Below are 15,687 nucleotides of genomic sequence, written 5' to 3'. Positions count from 1 at the left end.
CCAATTCTGATGAGAGTAAGGTTCATGTCTTGCCTGCCACACCCATCTTCCCCTTCACTGTTAAAGCTCTTCCTTTTGTGACTTTTTTATGTGAAAGAATGTCCCCATTCTACCTTTGTCTTCTTCATTCTCCCAGCAGATACCCTTCTCACCCCTTAATTTTATTTTTTTAAAAATCATTCCATCATAATCATCTCACATCCATGCCTTCTATCTACATATACTCCTAACTGCCCTAACTGATTAAGTTCCTAGGAGTTACAATTATCATCTTCCTGTATAGAAATGTAAACATTTTAACTTATTGATTCCCTTGTGATTTCTCTTTCATGTTTATGTTTTTATGTTTCTCTTGAAACTTGTATTTAAAAGTCAAATTTTCTCTTCAGCTCTGGTCTTTTCATCAGGAATGCTTGAAAGTCCTCCATTTAATTAAATATTCATTTTCTCTTGAAGGATTATACTCAATTTTGCTGAATAGGTTATATTTGGCTGCAATCCTAGCTCCTTTTCCTTCTGAAATATCATGTTCCAAGCCCTCTGATCCTTTAAAGTAGAAGCTACTAAATTTTCTGTGATCCTGACTTTGACTCCCTGATATCTGAATTGTTTTTTTTACTATGTTAAGTGAAATATTTTCTCCTTGACCTGAAAGTTCTGGAATCTGGTTAAAATATTTCTGGGAGTTTTCATTCTGAGGTCACTTTCCTTTTTTTTTTTAATTAAATTTATTTATTTAACTTTTAACATTCATTTTCACAAAATTTTGGGTTACAAATTTTCTCCCCTTTTATCCCCTCCCCCCCCCACACACCAAGCATTCTAATTGCCCCTATGACCAATCTGCTCTCTCTTCTATCATCCCTCTCTGCCCTTGTCTCCATCTTCTCTTTTGTCCTGTAGGGGCAGATAGCTTTCTATACCCCTTTACCTGTTTTTCTTATTTCCTAGTGGCAAGAACATTACTCGACAGTTGATCCTAACACTTTGAGTTCCAACTTCTCTTCCTCCCTCCCTCCCCACCCCTTCCCTTTGGGAGGCAAGCAATTCAATATAGGTCATATCTGTGTAGTTTTGCAAATGACTTCCATAATAGTTGTGTTGTATAGGACTAACTATGTTTCCCTCCATCCTATCCTGTCCCCCATTACTTCTATTCTCTTTTGATCCTATTCCTCCCCATGAGTGTCGACCTCGAATTGCACTCTCCTCCTCATGCCCTCCCTTCTGTCATCCCCCCCACCCTGCTTGTCCCCTTATCCCCCACTTTCCTGTATTGTGAGATAGGTTTTCCTACCAAAATGAGTGTGCACTTTATTCTTTTCTTTAGTGGAATGTGATGAGAGTAGACTTCATGTTTTTCTCTCACCTCCCCTCTTTATCCCTCCACTAATGAGTCTTTTGATTGCCTCTTTTATGAGAGATAATTTGCCCCATTCAATTTCTCCCTTTCTCTTCCCAATATATTTCTCTCTCACTGCTTGATTTCATTTTGTTTTAAAGATATGATCCCATCCTATTCAATTCACTCTGTGCACTCTGTCTCTATGTATGTGAGCGTGTGTGCATGTGTAATCCCACCCAGTACCCAGATACTGAAATGTTTCAAGAGTTACAAATATTGTCTTTCCATGTAGGAATGTAAACAGTTCAGCTTTAGTAAGTCCCTTATGACTTCACTTTGCTGTTCACCTTTTCATGGTTCTCTTCATTCTTGTGTTTGAAAGTCAAATTTTCTTTTCAGCTCTGGTCTTTTCATCAAGAATACTTGAAAATCCTCTATTTCATTGAAAGACCATTTTTTCCCCTGAAGTATTATAGTCAGTTTTGCTGGGTAGGTGATTCTTGGTTTTAGTCCTAGTTCCTTTGACTTCTGGAATATACTGTTCCATGCCCTTCGATCCCTTAATGTAGAGGCTGCTAGATCTTGTGTTATCCTCATTGTATTTCCACAGTACTTGAATTGTTTCTTTCTAGCTGCCTGCAGTATTTTCTCCTTGACCTGGGAACTCTGGAATTTGGCCACAATGTTCCTAGGAGTTTCTCTTTTTGGATCTCTTTCAGGCGGTGTTCTGTGGATTCCTTGAATATTTATTTTGCCCTCTGGTTCTAGAATCTCAGGGCAGTTTTCCTTGATAATTTCATGAAAGATGATGTCTAGGCTCTTCTTTTGATCATGGCTTTCAGGTAGTCCCATAATTTTTAAATTGTCTCTCCTGGATCTATTTTTCAGGTCTGTTGTTTTTCCAATGAGATATTTCACATTATCTTCCATTTTTCCATTCTTCTCTCTTTGTTCTGTGATTTCTTGGTTTTGCATAAAGTCATTAGCCTCCATCTGTGCCATTCTAATTTTGAAAGAACTATTTTCTTCAGTGAGCTTTTGAATCTCCTTTTCCATTTGGCTAATTCTGCTTTTGAAAGCATTCTTCTCCTCATTGGCTTTTTGAACCTCTTTTGCCAGTTGAGTTAGGCTAGTTTTCAAGGTGTTAATTTCTTCAACATTTTTTTGGGTCTCCCTTAGCAGGGAGCTGATCTGCTGTTCATGCTTTGACTTCATGTCTCTCATTTCTCTTCCCAGCTTTTCCTCCACCTCTCTAACTTGATTTTCAAAATTCTTTTTGAGCTCTTCCATGGCCTGAGCCCATTGGGTGGGCTGGGACACAGAAGCCTTGATTTCTGTGTCTTTGCCTGATGGTAAGCATTGTTCTTCCTCATCAGAAAGGAAGGGAGGAAATGCCTGTTCGCCAAGAAAGTAACCTTCTATAGTCTTATTTCTTTTCCCTTTTCTGGGCATTTTCCCAGCCAGTGACTTGACCTCTGAATATTTTCCTCACACCCACCTCACCTCCTGATCCTCCCAGCCCGTGTTTGTGGTCTGAGATTCAAATGCTGCTTCCAGCCTCAGGGCTTTTGGCGGGGGCAGGGCTGCTATTCAGTATGAGATTATGTTCTGGTGCTGAGATCGGGGCAGGGCCACCTCTCAGGCTCAGTTCCCTCAGGGGGTTTATGCACAGACCTTCCGCAATGGATTCAGGCTCCCGCCCGCTTGGGGAGCCCCTGTCTGCAGCCGCCTCTCAGCTTCTACCTCCTGGGGGGGCCTGAATTATGGGGGCACCCCACTCCCCTCTCGACCCGCCAAAGAGACTCTCTCACCCACCCCTGTCACCTGTGGGTGGAGGGACTTGTGCGGCCGCTGGAGATCCCGTCCCTGAAGCCTGCTCGGATCTGTTTCTCTCGGTGCCGCAGCCGTGGCCGCAGCAGGTCTGGGCTGGGCTTTGTGTCTGCAGCGCGACGGACCTTTTGCGAGAGGTTTGCAGATCCCTCTGTGGGTGGAGGGACCCGCGTGGCCGCTGGAGATCCTGTCTGTGAAGCCTGCTCGGATCTTTTCCTCTCGGTGCCGCGGCCGCGGCAGGGCTGCACTCAGCTCCCAGTCCCGGCGCCTAGTCCGCAGCGCGAAGGACCCCCCCGCGAGAGGTTTGCAGGTCTCTCTGGAACAGAAATCTCCCTCGCTCCAATGTTCTGTGGCCTCTGGGTGCGGAATTCGCCGTGAGTTACTTCCCTGTAGCCGTTCTATGGGTTGTCTGAGGTCACTTTCAAAAGGTGATCAGTGGATTCTTTCAATTTCTATTTTACCTTTTCATTCTAGGATAACAGGACAGTTTTCCTTAACAATTTCTTGACAATGTATAGACTCTTTTTTTTATCATGGCTTTCAGGTAGTCCAGCATTTTTTAAATTATCTTTCCTGTATCTACTTTCCAGGTCAGTTGTTTTTCCAATGAGATATTTCACATTGTCTTCTATTTTTTTTCATTCTTGTCACTTTGCTCTATTGTTTCTTGATGTCTCATGTTGTCACTAAGCTTCCACTTGACCAATTATAATTTTTAAGGAAAAATTTGGAAAAGAAATGAGAATGATGCAAGAAAATTATAAGACTGTTAACAAGTAGATATAAGAGCAACAAAAATACTAAAAAAGATGATACCTTTAAAAAAAAGAATTGATCAAGTGGTAAAAGAACAAAAGTCCCCAGAAAAGAATTACATAAAAAAGCAGAATTAGCCAAACGCAAAAAGTTACAAAAACCACTGAAGAATTCCAGGGTGAGGAGCATTTACAACTTCCAGGCTATGTACTTAACAAAAAACAAGTTCAGAAGCAAGTAGCAGTTGTACAATTCTGACCCTAGGAGTGGAACAGGGTTCTAGTTCCAACCTCTAGTCCAATCTGAAGCTTGCAGTAGAAATCCAAAACAGGAAACCCAGGCCAAATGGGAATTTGCACTTTCATCACTCTGAACCAGGAGAGCTTTCTAGTTAGCTGACAGTGGTAGTGGAATCTACTACAATCCAGCTGGAACAAGTCCACAAATAAGTTTCTCAGACACAAACTCAGGTCAAGAACTTGCAAAGCTCAGACTAGAAGGTTAGATATTGAAATTTCTTCATTTTGGGAGCCCTGAAAACTTGCTGGTCCCTAGCCTGAACTGTTTCTGAGTTTCTGAATAATAAACACTCACTAACTAGTGGTAGCTAGTGGCTCAGCTGGAGAGGAATACTTTACCTGGAGTCAGAAAGACTTGAGTTCAAAGTCAATTTCAGAAACGTACTAGCCGTGTGACCCTAGATGAGTCACTTAACTTCTTTCTGCCACTATTTCCTCATCTTAAAAAAATGAGGATAATAATAATAATACCTATTCTTGAGGTTGTTATGAGAATCAAATGAGCTAATATTTGCGAAGCAATTTGTAAATCTTGAAGTGCTATATAAGTAATATCATCATCATCACCTTAAGAAAGTAGCAGCAGGACCAATCCAGACATCCCATTCAGAAGCACACAGAATCAAGCCTTAACATAAATGATGAAGTCAGAAAGCAATCTGGAAGAATGAGAAATAAAAAAGAAACACAATATTTAAAAAAGCTATTATGATAACAGAAATATTCAATATATAAACTCAAGTCATTATTCCAAACTATTTACAAGCAAATTTTCAAAGGAAAAATATAACTTGGATACAAACTCAACTCAATATCCTGGAAGAGATGAAGCAAGAGCTTTTAAAATGAATTCAAAACATATATTTTTTGAAAATAAAATGAGAACATTAGAAGAGAAATGGAAATATGAGCTATGGAAGAAAAAATGGGAAAGAAGTCTAACAGCTTGGCACCAAAGATACAAAATCATACCAAAGAAGAAACTCCTTGAAAAGGAGAATGGACCAAATAGAAGTCTTGCCATCACATCTTAATTACAATGTTAATAATAATAACAAACATCCATAACACATATATTCCTTACTATGTGCCAGGTACTGTGCTAAGCACTTTAAAATTATTTTCTCATTTGATGCTCACAATTTTGGGAGGTAGAGATGAAGAAACAGAGCTAAACAGGCTAAGTGACTTGCCCAGGAACATACAGTTAGTAACTTTCTGAGCTTGAATTTTAATTCAGGTGTTCTTGACTCCAGGCCAGAAACAAGAAATATTAAAACAATGTCAAAAGAATGAAAAAAAAATAGGGAATGTAAGGCTTCTCCTAGTACAAATGTCTGATCTGGAAAATAGATCGAGGAGAGGTTATTTAAGAATTATTGGACTACATAGGTGCCATGTCTAAGAGAAAGGCAAAGAGAGTCTAAGCATTATATTTCAAGAAATCGTAAAAGAAAATTGCTTAGATCTTTTAGAGAGCAAAATGGAAATTAAAAAAATTTATCAGTCATCTCCTGAAAGAAATCCTAAAATGAAAACTCCCAGGAGCATTATACCCAAAATCCAGAGTTTCCAGGCCAAAGAGAAAATACAATAAGCAGTTAAATAAAGAATTCAAGTATGAAGGAGCCACAGTCAGAATCACACATCACACTATTATAAAGTAGAGAGCTTGGAATATGATGACAAAGGATATAGGCCTACAACCAAGAATAACTTGCACAGCAAATCTGAATATAATTCTATAAGGAGAAAAAAAAAATGAACCTTTAACGAAATAGAGTTTTTCAACAATTCCTAATGAAAAATCAGCATTATCTACAAGTAGTGTAAGCACAGGAGGGTCAAGATATGCACAGAGAAGTAAATATGAGTGAGTAGTGATAGGGTATTAAAGAAAAATGAACTGCTTTCTAGTATTGAGGCATGATACATGGCCCCTCAAAACCACCATCAGGAGTCATAGAGGTAGTCTAATTAGACAAAAACCTGAGAATGGTTCTGTTATGCTTTGATGATCTTAATAGAAAATGGAAAGGGGAGGAGATTAGGACAATACACTGGGGAAAGAAAGGGAAGGAGATACTGAGTAAATTATTTCACATAATCTGGGTGCACAAGTAGAAGTTTATTTAAACAAGGAGAAAGAGGTGGAGAGAGGGTTTGATATTTAAATCTTACTCTCATCTGAACTGGTCAAAGAATGAGAAAATATACATAAAGATCTGAGAATAGAAAAACATTTTACTCAAGAGGGAAATAGAAGGAAAGGGGGAGAAGAAGAGGTAGGAAAAAGAAGGAAGTTATGTAATGGGAGGGAGTGGTCTGAAGCAAAACAAATTCTATCTAATTATGTACAGAATATTCATAGTAATTCTTTTGCTTCTTCCATTCTGATAGAATGCTGCTACAGAGTAAGAAATTATGGTGAGGGATGGTTTCAGTGAAATCTGGGAAGACTTATAAGAACTGATGCTAAGTGAGGTAAATAGAGCTAAGAAAAAAGTTTATACAGTGACAATAATATAGTAAAAATAAACAGCTCTGAAAGATTTAGAACCTCTGATCAATGACCAACTATAATTCCATAGAATTTGTGATAAAACAGGTTAAGAGTTCAAACTGAGGCAGTATTTTTGTTTGCTTGTTTTTTAGACATGACCTATTTGGGAATTTGCTTTGCCTCACTCTACATGTTGATAATAGGCACCTTGTTTTTTTGCATTCTTGATTGGGGGATGGGGGATAACGGAGTATAAGTGGGAAGAAAAGTAAAGGTTTTTATTGAAAAAAAACTATTTTAAAAAGAATTTATCACACTTCTGGCACTTAGTTTCCGTAACTTTGAGAAGATACTTGGCCTCAATTTCCTTGCTTGCAAAAAGAGAGAAGGAACTAAATGATATTTATGGATCTTTCCAGTTCCAGTTCTATGATCCTACATTTTGCCTGGAGTCTTACAAATCTAATAAAAGAGGCCTTAAACTTAAAAGTGAGGTGGAAGAAGAAAACTGCCTGCTTATATTCAGCAAATCAGATGTCATATAGAATACCTATCTACAACCTAGTTTAAAACCAATAGCAATATCCAACCAATATTTGGTTTATCAAGCACAATCACCACTGAATTTGATTTGATTCTTAACATCTTAGAGCATTTAATTCAAGATGTGGTTAATCAACATATGATAAGGAAGAATTAATCATTAAAAGTCAACATCACTTCATCAAGAATAATGACACTTGCCAAATTGATCTGATTTTGTTTGTTTGTCTTTGTAAAAGGGTTACTAGGCTTGTAGTACAGTGACACACTATAGAAATAATTTACCTACATTTGAGCACAGCACTCTACAAAGTCTTTCATGCTTCTCTTGAATACAAATAGAGAAATGTGGCTCAGATGCTAGGTGGATTTCAAACTAGTTGAAACAAAAAATCCCCAAGGTAGTGATTAGCAGTTTAATTTCAACTTTGAAGTAGGTAGAGTGTCCCAAGGATCTATTTTTGGCTCTGTGTTGTTCAAATTATTTAATGATGTCTTAAAGAAAAAAGTGGCATGCTTGTTAAACTTGTAAATGCTGTAATGCTGGGAAAGACAACTGATGTCAGATGACAGTACTCAAAATGTTCTTGAATATCTAGAATATTCAACTGAATTGAAAAATATGAAATTAAATACACATAAAATCTTACAATGGGATTTAAGGAATGTATTTCAAAGTATAAGATAGAGGAGCTACTGCTAGACAGTCGTTCCGAAAATTTTATGGGGATTTTAATGGACTAAAATGTTAATAATGAGTAAACATTGTGATATACAAGCCAAAGAAGGTAATATGATTTAAGACAGCATTAAGAGACCTATGTATCCAGAACTAGGAAGGTGATAATATTGTATACTATACTCCAAAATATTTCAATTACTGTGCTCAGATTTGGGCATGGAACCTTAGGCATGGCATAAATGCAAAAGAAGAGTGCATCAAGGAAAGTAAAGAGCCTAGAGATTATGCTATAAGGGCATAAGTTAAAGAAATTAAGATATTTGTCTTGGAGAAGAGACAAGAAGGTTGAATGGGGGGAGCAGGGAGAAGAGGGCTCATATTAACTATCTTAGAGCATCTGAAGTGAAGGAGTAGATCTGTTTTGGTTCATCTTGGGAGCACAACGAGGACCAAATTGTTGAAGTAGCAAAGACAGATATTTTTACTTGATGTAAACAAAATCTTCCTTACACTAAGACTTAGTCAAAAAAAAAAAAAAAAAAGAAATGGTCTACTTAAAAAGGCAATAGTTTTTCCCCTTCCCAGGGGTCTTATAGTGGTATATTCTAGTAGAGATTCTTATTCAGATATGGGTTTGATCTGTTGACCTCTGATGTCATCCCTTCTAATGACCATTTTTGCCATGATTTTGTAACAAGAGTCAGGAAATGAATCACCCATTTGTATGTCTCACAAAATATTCCATTTTCATAGTTTGTATGAGAGAAGTTTTCTTTTTTTAAAAAAAGAGATTTGAAATACAGTAATTACAACACAGCTGATGTTTGCTTTTTAGGAGAAAAAAAAGCTAAACTAATCAGTTTTACCTATACTTCACTTTCATATCATTAAATTCAAAATGGCTACTTACTGAGAGATTTCCAAGTAGTTATTTACATTTTTAAAGTTACCTCATTTTTGTATGCAAACGTACGTAAAAGAAGAGAAATTCTTAAAAGGGTGACAGAGAACAGAAATGGGATTTTGCATACTAATAGTATCATCCACATTTAGGGAGTTGATCATTTCCAACCATTCATTTACTACATCGTCATATGAGATGTGCATTCCATTTGATTTTGTTTTCAAAATATTTGTGTTTACTTAGACTAAGTTGAGTGCTTTATTTGGCCCCATTAGACATGGCCCAAGGGTGATCCAGACAGCAACTGCTAGTTAAAATCTTTCTAAAGTAAGCCCTTTTTTTTTTTTAACCAACTCTAGAAGAACACATGTTACGTGTAATCTGTGCTTAGCAATAAAAATGGCAGCTGATATAAGATGTCATAGGGGATGATTTAATTTAGGCAGAAACAGGAGAATAAGGTGTACAAGTACTGCTAGCCTATAGGATTTAGCTAATCCCCTTGGTGGATAGGGAGAATATTAGTATTGCCTCTGAAATACCAAGAGAATCCCTAAAAGAACTGTGCAGGATGTGTGGCAAACATATATTTGACAACGGTGGAGTGAGATAAGGGAACCCCACAGGGATATTTTGCTTAGGAAACTAAAATTTACATTTATACTACTTCCTAAATGTATAAAGAAGCATTTAATAGGAGGAAAAATAGGAAGACTGAAATGATTTGTGGAGTCTAAAAGAGAGGTGGAAATAATTAAAAGTATCAACCTTTGCCAAGGAAACACCAAAATGGGGTTCCAGATAGTCAGACATGACTCAAATGACTCAGTAAAAAACAAAAACGATTGCAATGCTAATGAACTCTATTGTACTGTACAATCAATGAAGAAAAAGACAGTTTTAAAGAAAACTGGGAAAACTTCTATGAACTTATGGGGAGTTAAAAGAGAAGAACCAGGATAATCATTTCTTCTATAACATCAATGTTGTAAAAACCAAGAACTCTCATCAATGTAACGATCAAACGTGATTCTAGAGGACTAATGATAATGTTAATCCATGTTATCAAAAGTGATGAGCTAACACACATTTTTGGACATAGCCCATGCAGCAATTTCTTTCGCTTGACTATATTTACATATTAAAAGAGTTTTGTATTTTTTCCCCAGTGAGGGGAAAGAGAGGTAGAGGGGAGAGAAAACAAGAACAATTTTAATGCTGAAGCTATGGCACAGAGTAGGGGGAAGTATGAAGGACTTGAATTCAGAAAACATAAGCTCATGTCAAGACAAGGTCACCTACAAAGTAGGAAATCAGGGATGGGCCACTTAATTTCTCAGTTTCATCTGTGAAATGGAGATAATATTTATACCACCGTCTCACAAAGTTATTTTAAGAAAAAAAAATTGGTATACTTTAAAGTATAGAATATGTGTTAGCTGTCCTTACAGGGTAGGCTGGGATGAGGAAGAAGGGGAAAATTTAAATTTAATTTCTAAATATAGTGTTGAAGTTGGTAACATAACTTCACTGAATGGCAGAGGGGAGGTATTTTTCACCTCAAAAGGAAAGTACAGGGCAAAAAGACATACAATTAAAATTCAATAAATTGGATGGATGCTTTTCAGGGGTTTTGTAGAGGGATTTCTATTCAGAGATGGATTGGATTAGATGAACTGTGAGAGCCTTTACAACTCTGGGGTTCTGTGAAATGGAGGTTTCAGAGAAGGAAATAAAAGAGGGAAAATATGAAGAGAGGGATGAACATGAGGAAAAAGAGAAACAGAGATACAAAGAGATACAGAAAAAGTGTAGCAATTCCTTTCAACAAACTCTTATTAAGCACACTATGAGTTGCTGGCTAATGTCAAAAGATCTTTGTAACTGTTTCTGTCTTATGTCAACTGTCAGATCATCATGAGAATCTCAATTATTTCCATTCGAGAGGTCTGATTACTTTGCATCAAAATGATAGCACTCCTAATGCCCAGGCAGCCTAATTCTGAGCAGGACAAGTAATCCAAACTTCAAGTGAAAACCCAGTTAACCTTTATTACACATTCTGAGGTGGTAGACTTGGATGTGGCACAGGAAATGCCTTGCCCTCTTATAAAATCTCCTGCAAAGGATCCTAAGTCCTTGAAACCCGAAGCAGAAATGAATCCAGCAAGAAATCTCAAAGCTACATTTCAAACACTCCAGAGTTTCATATTTTTAACACAGAGTGCCTGAGAGGTTTGCTCTGTTTTCAGAAGTTCCAGCCAAATGCCTTACCAAAGCAAAATGAGTTATTGTTGATATCAAAATATACATCCACCAAGATTGAAAATGGAACTCCAACTTTGAAACAAACCCTTTAGCTTTATCAGAGGAACAGGGAGTCATCCAGGAGAGATTAGCCTTATCATCAAATCAGTTGCCAAATATTGTCTATTCTATACTTAAAATATTTCTCTACTTCCTTTCTTTCCCATTGCCAGTACCTTAGATCGGGCAAACACTCTCACCTGAACTACTGAACTAGACTACAACTGGTCTTTCCTTTCTGAAATTCACCCTTAACATTGATTTCCTGGCTGTCTTCCATAAACACAGTTTTCCTTAGTCTTCTGCACAAAACCCTTTTAGTGCTTTTTAACATCCCAGGCTTAACTCCCAGTAAGAAAGAGGTACCAGAAAATGATATGAGTGGAAGATTAACCTACTTACCAACTATCAATATTTGAGTTAATCATGACTTCTTTTTTTGAACTAGATCTGTAACTTCATTGCTATAGAGAACTCCTAATGAGGACTCACCTTCCACCAAGGTAGGTTATCACCTACTCTGTGACTTACAATCTTACAGAGTAGTCTGAGGAACTGAGAGGTTGAGGTCACACAATATTGTGTAGGATCATAGGTTCTTGAGCTGAAAGGTCCTCAGTTCAACATCCTCATTTTACAAATGAGGAAACTAAGGCCCAAAGAGGTTCCATATCTTGCCCAAAGTCACAGAAGTAATATGTATGAGAGACAGGACTTAAAACTGAGGTCTTCCTAACCCCAAGGTCCATTTTATTTACTGCACCATGGCTACCTCACCATTAATAATGTAATAATAAGAATAACAACTATGAAATAACAACAATACAATTTCTTCATAGAGTGCTTTAAGGTTTATAACTGCATTATATACAGTTTTTTCATTTGCTACTTATAACAACCCTACAACATAGACATGTTGTTTCCAAAGGCAGAAATGGCATGATGGAATAACCCCTGCAATGTAAAATCCTAGGATGGCAGAGAAAAAAACAGAACAGATTGACTTCTTGATTACTGAAATAACAAGTATTTGTAAAGCACCTACTATGTGCCAAGATTATATCTTTGATCCTCAGAATAACCTGTGATATAGATGCTTTTATTACCTCCCCCCATTTGATAGTGGAGGAAACAAGGCAAACAGAGGTTAAGTGACTTGCCCAAAGTCTTACAGCTGGTAAGTATTTGAGCTCAGATGTTCCTAACTGTAACTTCAATGCTAAATTCATTGCATCACCTACTTGCCTCTAAAAGAAAAGCTAAAAAAAAATAGTGTTTAAAGATGAGGGAAAGGGAATTTAAATGGTAACAAGAGATAAAAATGCCTCCTTGCTATCCTTTGAAATTTCTGGCACCACCACAATTGTTTATTCATGTTTTATGTAACCAATTGCCGCTCCCATGACCCTAGTCCCCAGCCCTTCAAATGCTGCCTTCTTTCCTTCCCTCCTGGCTGTACCCAATTCCTAGGGGACAAGTTACTTATCCTGTAGAATAGTGGCACAGGTTGTTGATTAGGTACCTACTATTTGCAGAGCCCTTTACTGTAGGCTATGTAAAGATGCAGAAGAATGAGACATGTTCTGAATATAAAAAGAAAAAAAATCCTAGTCTAGAAGGATAAGGGATTGGGGTGAGTTGGCAAGACTATGTAGAATATATCTACCACACAGTTATAATAGCACAGGCAAAGAAACTTGGTTATTTGGGAAATCATGAATGCACATGATAAAAGTGAAATGGAGTAAGGAATAAAGAGGACCAGCTATGAAGAGCTCAGCATGAACCTCTTGCTGGGTGGGCTCAAACCACTAACTTTTTGTTAAGAGCTAAACACATTTAATGACAGGGCCAAAGAGACAGAGGGAGAACTGAACAGCTCCATCCTGAGTTAGAGAAAATAATTGCTGACTTAAAGTTCAAACAAGGTTGGACGAGGAAGGTCAAAAGAAGCTAAAAAATGCTAATCAATAATAATCTGGATCAATGATACAGAACAAAGAGAAGTATATGATTTGGAGAGAATAGTGAAATGCAATGATTTTACATTAGTTGACACAATGAACAGTACTCAAAATGGAAAGGAAGTACGCTTTTCCCAAGATAATTCCAACTGGCTTTTCTTGTTAACATCTCTTGAGTGTGGACCCGACACATGCCAACAATTTGATGAATTTCACATTCATGGGACCATGAGACTTATCCAATAAAAGCCAAAAAGATGAAGCACTTTGGGGTGGTTTAGATGGGTTCTGATTGACTGATGATTCCTCTGGCTCAAGGCCCCATAGGAATATGTGCTAATCCAAAGGCTTGGCCACAAATGAGTTGTCTATCCCTCCACCTCCTCCCCTGCCTTTGGAAGTAACCTCCCTGACTAGCACTCCCCAGGGGGAGGCGGGTAATACAGTCAGTGTTTACACATACAGGATGGCAAGTCATCTGAGAATAATCTCTTACTGTAGCTACAAATCATAGTCTAACTTCTAAAAACTGTCTCCTATGCATTAGTTCAGTGTATAATACCACTCTAATTACAGAAATACATATATCCAAGTGACACCCCTAGATATTTGCAAAGCCAAATACTCAAAAAGATATAAATGCACATATATGCTAATCACTGTAAGTAGACAACAAAGGGCTTCTCATTTTAAAAGCATTGTATGTAAAGGGTATGACCAGGAATAACCTGGTCAGTCAAACAATGTCAAAAGATGAAGCCTTGGTCCCAACTTTGACTATATATCTTTGATAAAGCACTGTGGACAAGTATGTTCAACTAAGTATGATAGATTGAATTGTAGCATTTGGGATATCACAGATTTCAAGCAGAAAGAGATTGTAGTAGCCATCTGGTCCAATCCCCTCATTTTACAGATGAAGAAAGTGAAGCCTGTAGAAATTAAATGATTTGCCCTAGATAATTCAGGTATTAAGTGGCTGAGCCACAATTTGATCAGGTCTTTTGAGTCTCATCTTTTAACCTTGCAAGACTAACCAGGTTAACATATCCTCTATATATAACAGTATTGTGATTGTTGTGAGTTTAAATATAGTATTTGTAAAGCACTTAGCATTGTGCCTGTCACAAAGAAGGCATTTAGATGCTTTTCCTTTCCTCCCCCTTCCCTCTGAACATAGTAGGTACTTAATAATTGTTGTGGGGGCGGGGGGGGGGGGGGAGGTGTCTTGGATTGGAATAAACCGCATGGTGGGAAGTTTGAATGTTGTGTTATTTATGATGAGGGTTGGGAAATCTTCCGATTATTATTAAAAGGTGACATTAGAATAAGAGATGAAGTACTATGGGGGAATATAGTTCCTTTTGATCACAATTTAGTATACCTCAAAGAAGGCAGAAGAAAACTTATATCAATAGATTGCACTCTATCAAATCTAGTACAGTACACTGACCATTTCATGTCTATTCCCTAAGTGCTTTAAGTTAAGTAACCAAAAGTACAGACCAAATAGGTGAGTATAAACCGAGGCAACTTGATATTATGCTATAAAATGAACATTTTAGCTATACTTTTCCAGACATGTGATAAGATTTGTAGGAATCATAAGATAATGCAGTTTGGCCTTTTGATTGAATCCAAACTTCATTCAACTTGTTGAATTTTGGATTCAGTCAAAGGGCTGAACTTGAGAACTTAGAGAGCCACATGTGGCCTCAGGTTCTCCACCTGGATCTAGTCTGACCCATTCATTGTATTTGAATTCAAGACTTCATCCTGACAATGTCACCTGTTGTTCAGTCATTCAATTGTACCTGAATCTTTTTGACCATAGCACTCCAGGGCCTTCTTATCCTCCAGTATCTCCCGAAGTCTGTCCAAGCTCATGATCATTGTTTGCATGATGCTATATATCTATCCCATCCTCTGCCATCCCCTTTTCATTTTACCTGTAATAGTTCCCAATATCATGGTCCTTTCCAATGAAGTCTATCTTTTCATTATGTGGCTCATTAATACTTCATTAAGTATTCAAGCTTCAGCTTCAATATTTAGCCTTCCAGTGAATAGCCTGAATTAATTTCTTTACGTATTGACTGATTTGAACTTTGAGCTGTCCAAATAGCTCTCCAAAGTCTTCTCCAACACTAAAATGTGAAAAGGTCAATTCTGTGGCACTCAGCTCTCCTTATAGGCCAACTCTCACAGTCATATCTTGCTAGAAAAAGTCATAGCTTTGACAATACAGTTCTTTTTTGGAAAGGTGATATCTCTGCTTTTTTAGTATGCTGCCCAGATTTACCATGGCTTTCCTTCCAAGGAGGAAGGGTCCTTTAATTTCATGGCTATAATCACAAAATATAAAATCTAACACTACTTCCATTTCTTCTCTATTTGCCAGGAAATTATGGGAACAGTCACCAACGTCTTAGGTTTTTGTTTGTTTGTTTGTTTTGTTCTGTTTTGTTTCTTTTAGTACAAAGCCAGCTTCTTCACCCTCTTCTCTCACCCTCATCACAAGGCTTCTTTTATTCCTTTTCGCTTCCCATCATTA

This window comes from Notamacropus eugenii, chromosome 3 (assembly GCF_028372415.1).
Source record: "Notamacropus eugenii isolate mMacEug1 chromosome 3, mMacEug1.pri_v2, whole genome shotgun sequence".
Lineage (NCBI taxonomy): Eukaryota > Metazoa > Chordata > Mammalia > Diprotodontia > Macropodidae > Notamacropus > Notamacropus eugenii.
The sequence above is the reverse complement of the archived record's forward strand: the minus strand, read 5'-3'. Positions refer to the sequence as shown.